We start from the raw sequence: 5,635 nt of genomic DNA on the forward strand, positions 1-5,635 counted from the left end.
GGTAAAAGGGGGGGGGGGGGCTGCCTGCAGTGAAGCTAAAACATATGATACAATTCATTTAGGATTGTCATTGCTTGAGTCATAGCAACTGCATCTATATCACACATAAGGTTGCTCAGCAGCTACTGTGAATTTCTTTCTCAAAGCTAATATTAAAGGCCTACTTCCAGAAAGTTGATGTTGATGTTTCAAGTGAAGGTGAGAAGAGTCACTTTCTGGGCAATTGCCAATGCTGGCTGAAATTCAGATGCTTTGAACCAGCTCAATATAGCTAAGAGATTCCTTTTAAAAGGCTCAGATTTTACCCCTGTAAACAAATAGAACAACTATTAACACATTTTTTTGATATATTTTCATCAACTCAACATTGTGTTATATTTACGTCACTTTAAAAGGACAATATACGCAAATCAATCAGTGTGATACACCATATTAATAAATTGAAGGATAAAAACCACATGATCATCTCAATAGATGCAGAAAAAGCTTTTGACAAAATTCAACACCCATTTATGATAAAAACTCTCCAGAAGGTGGGCATAGAGGGAACCTACCTCAACTTAATAAAGGCCACATATGACAAACCCACAGCAAACATCATTCTCAATGGTGAAAAACTGGAAGCATTCCCTCTAAGATCAGGAACAAGACAAGGATGTCCACTCTCTCCACTACTATTTAACATAGTTTTGGAAGTCCTTGCCACAGCAATCAGAGAAGAAAAAGAAATCAAAGGAATCCAAATTGGAAAAGAAGTAAAACTGTCACTGTTCTCAGATGACATGATATTATACATAGAAAATCCTAAAGATGCCACCAGAAAACTACTTGAGCTAATCAATGAATTCGGTAAAGTCTCAGGATACAAAATTAATGCACAGAAATCTCTTGCATTTCTATACACTAACAATGAAAGATCAGAAAGAGAAATTATGGAAACAATCCCATTCACCATTGCAACAAAAAGAATAAAATACCTAGGAATAAACCTAACCAAGGAGGTAAAAGACCTGTACTCAGAAAACTATAAGACACTAATGAAAGAAATCAAAGAAGACATAAACAGATGGAGGGACATACCATGTTCTTGGATTGGAAGACTCAACATTGTGAAAATGACTATACTACCCAAAGCAATTTACAGATTCAACGCAATCCCCATCAAATTACCAATAGCATTTTTCACAGAACTAGAACAAGAAATTTTACGATTTGTATGGAAACGCAAAAGACCCTGAATAGCCAAAATAATCTTGAGAAGGAAAGACGGAGTTGGTGGAATCAGGCTTCCTGACTTCAGGCTTCCTGACTTCAGGCTATACTACAAGGCTACAGTGATCAAGACACTATGGTACTGGCACAAAAAAAGAAATATAGATCAATGGAACAGAATAGAAAGCCCAGAGATAAACTATGGTCAACTAATCTATGACAAAGGAGGCAAGGATATACAATGGAGAAAAGGCAGCCTCCTCAATAAGTGGCACTGGGAAAATTGGACAGCTACATGGAAAAGAATGAGATTAGAACACTCCCTAACACCACACACAAAAATAAACTCCAAATGGATTAAAGACCTAAATGTAAGGCCAGACACTATAAAACTCCTAGAGGAAAACATAGGCAGAACACTCTTTGACATAAATAACAGCAAGATCTTTTCTGATCCACCCCCTAGAATAATGGAAATAAAAACAAACATAAATAAGTGGGACCTAATGAAACTTCAAAGCTTCTTCACAGCAAAGGAAACTATAAACAAGACGAAAAGACAACCCTCAGAATGGGAGAAAATATGTGCAAACGAATCAACAGACAAAGGATTGATCTCCAAAATATATAAACAGTTCATCCAGCTCAATATCAAAAAAACAAGCAACCCAATCAAAAAATGAACAGAAGACCAAATAGGCATTTCTCCAAAGACGACATACGGATGGCCAAGAGGCACATGAAAAGCTGCTCAACATCACTAATTATTAGAGAAATGCAAATCAAAACGACAATGAGGTATCACCTCACAGCGGTTAGAATGGGCATCATCAGAAAATCTACAAACAGTACATGCTGGAGAGGGTGTGGAGAAAAGGGAACGCTCTTGCACTGTTGGTGGGAATGTACATTGATACAGCCACTACAGAGAACAGTATAGAGGTTCCTTGCAAAACTAAAAAGAGTTACCATATGACCCAGCAATCCCACTGCTGGGCATATACCCAGAGAACACCATAATTCAAAAAGACACATGCACTCCAATGTTCATTGCAGCACTGTTTACAATAGCCAGGACATGGAAACAACCTAAATGTCCATCAACAGATGAATGGATAAAAAAGATGTGGTACATATATACAATGGAATATTACTCAGCTGTAAAAAGCAAGGAAACTGGGACATTTGTAGAGACATGGATGGACTTGGAGACTGTCATACAGAGTGAATTGAGTCAGAAAGAGAAAAACAAATACCGTATATTAACCCATATATGCGGACTATAGAAAAATGGTACAAATCAACCTGTTTGCAAGGCGGAAATAGAGACCCAGATGTAGAGAACAAACATATGGACACCAAGTGGGGAAAGTGGGGAGGGTTGGGGGGGAATGAATTGGGAGATTGGGATACCAAATTGTATGCTCTGAATATATGCAGTTTGCTGTAGGTTAACTGTATCTCAATAAAAAAAAAAAAGGACAAAGGAAGGCCCTTCTAACTCTGATTGTCATTTTGAGGATACCATAGCTTTGAATAATACACCTGTTCCAGCAATAATTAGCAGCATGGGGGCTCAACTCTGAGCTTCTGGCACCTAAAGCACTATGCCTTTTAGAAATGTCCTCTTTTGCCACTTTTAATTTCTTCAAGATGCTCAAGAAATTCCTCGAAGGAATGTAAGTTATTCTATAGTTGTGACTCCTTGGAATTCAAGGGACAAACCATGAAAATCTTTGGAGTAGTTGGAGGTATACTTTTTCCCCTGAAGAGAATGTTATTCTAAAAGCTAAAAGATAATTATTCTCAGAAAATCACTGAGGTCTCTTCAATTACATGTACAAAAGATACTGACAAATAAGATGAGAAAGCAGAATAATAATTTAATAATAAAAAATATTCAACAAAAATAATCTTCAAATGAAATAAATACTTTTTTTCCTTCTCAGCTTTGGGAATAAAATACACTCAGATAGTGGTGAGCATGAAGTGAAATAGACAATCTTGTATTTGGCTGATGGCACTATCAATCAATCCAAATGTATTGAAGGAAAAAACCTGGCAACGTGTACTGAAAGCTTTACAATCTTATACCCTTTGTCAGAAGAAGTCAATTATTGGAATGCTATGCTAACGAAATACCTAAAATATAGAAAAGTACTTTGTGGTACAAATAATTTTTTAGTACTTTTATTTATAAATGCAAAATATTGTGGAAAATACCTAAAAGCAGAAGGATTACATGATGAAATACAGTAATGATAGTTTTCCAACATCCTGAAAATGTGGTTTAAAAAGAAGATTACAAAATATACCTTGAAATTTTAAGATGAAAAGACAAGAATGTACTAAAAGATGGTTCTCTCAAAATAGTGAGATCCTAGGCACTTTTTTGTGTGTGTGATTAGGCTTATCTGTATCTTGCAGATTTTCTAAAATATTTTAATTCAAAAATATTATTCAGAAAAAATGACGTTAAAGAAAATTAGGTTCTATTTTCAGCAACCACAGATCTCCTATTTAGCACATTTTTTCTTTTGAAAATAGTTTTATGAATTTTGTCAAACTGATACCACTTGGAGCAGAGAGCTGTGATGAGGGTGCACAATTAGAAAAAATGGTCTTGAGTGGAGTGGCTTGGGTCACTCAGGGTGTCCGTGTGGTGGAGTGAACCTGGGAGCAGATGGCAGAGGGGCAGGGTATATGAGAAAGGCAGAGCTAACAATATCCCTGCTTCATGGAGAAGCTCTTCAGTGGTGCCTCCTAGAGTGTGGACTGAATTCATCATTTCATTCTGATTTCAACATGTTTTCTCTTACGTGCCCTACACTGGAGTCTGCTCCTGAGTATAAGTTCCAATTGTATTGAACCTTTCCTACTTTGTCCTGTTCACCTCTAAGCTGAATACACCCTAGAGCCAGGCTGGATCGATATCTACCGTCGCACATAGTAAGAGCCTTACACTCAATGTTGGCTAAATAAACCAATTGAATGAATAAAAGACAAAAGAAATCTCATGGGCTCCCATATAATATTAGATCTACTCTGATCTGGTGCACTGGTCAGAATCTCGTAATCCCTGTCACCTCTATCAACGATTTTACTCTTGGAAAGAGTGAAAACTTGTGTTGAAACAGGTTGCATAAAAGGGACACCTGAATTACCACCCAGTCATTAAAGTGTGTAGAAGTAACATGATTTGTGCAACAGAGATGTAATGAATTTCTAATAAACACCGGTGTGCAGTTTTAGGGTGGGAGTACATTTGATAAGCATCTATTGTGGACTAGGTGCTTTACATCTCAGAAAATCCTCATGACAATTCAATGAGATAAGTGCTAACATCCTTATTTTATAAAGGAGAATATTACAATTCAGAGTAGTTAAGGAAGTTTCTTAAAACACCAATGTACTAAGATGTAGGAAGCTAAAAAGAACATCACTTTCACCCCAAAAAGAAAAAGGTGGATAATCTACGAGATCATTAGATTTTTGAACCCATCAGAGAAGCGACAACATAGGGCAACCTACTAGCCTGAAATTTAAACAAAGACAGGTGCCTGCAAGGAGCAATGGGACCCAAGGACTGGCTCACTTATGGAGGAATGTAAGGCAAAAATGGGGTTACCATGCAAGCAGGCAGGATTTCAACTAAAATTTTTGTGAAATTGCTGAGTTTGAGCTAGTATGAGAATACAAAAACACTGGGAGCCGCAGACACAAGGGGAGTTTGTATCCACTAAAGGGATCTCCTCCAAGGATTGACACTAGGTCCTCCTGAGAAAGATTGAGGACAGTATGGGAGAGTTTAGAGAAAGTGCCTTGGTGATGTAGGAGGGCGAAAACCATGGCTTCAGGAATGACATTAAGCATGCTGCTATCCGTCGGCAAAGAGGGATTCAACATAGTATAGTTGAAAAGAGCTTTTGTAAAATATATACTTATTTCATGTTTACATAAACTTAGAATTCCCAATAAGCTGGTTAGACACAGTAGTGGATATTTTCAGCTATTAACATAAACTAGGTCAGTCACAAAAGTTATGTGCATTGAAAACTCTATTAGCTGAAATTTTAATTTTAGACGTTGGGTTGAGCCATAGCTAAATTTATAAAGGGCATTGATTTTTACCTCTTTACTGTTTCTTAAAATCGGCTCTTTTTCTCAGCTTAATGTTAATTAAGTCCAGTGTCTCCTGAAATCTGCAACTATAAAAGGCATTGAACAAAGTGACAAATATTTCTAGAGCTGGGATTGTGAAATTGGTTGCTATGGCCAGGAAGGAAAATATTAGACACATCCTACAGATGTTGAACAACTTCAAATCCAAACAGTGAGTAGCAGAAATATTTCTAATTCATGCATTTAACTCCCACTTGAGCTTTCCACCTATTATGAAATATCTAGATTTCTATTGCTAAAG

Source organism: Hippopotamus amphibius, chromosome 11 (assembly GCF_030028045.1).
Source record: "Hippopotamus amphibius kiboko isolate mHipAmp2 chromosome 11, mHipAmp2.hap2, whole genome shotgun sequence".
NCBI lineage: Eukaryota > Metazoa > Chordata > Mammalia > Artiodactyla > Hippopotamidae > Hippopotamus > Hippopotamus amphibius.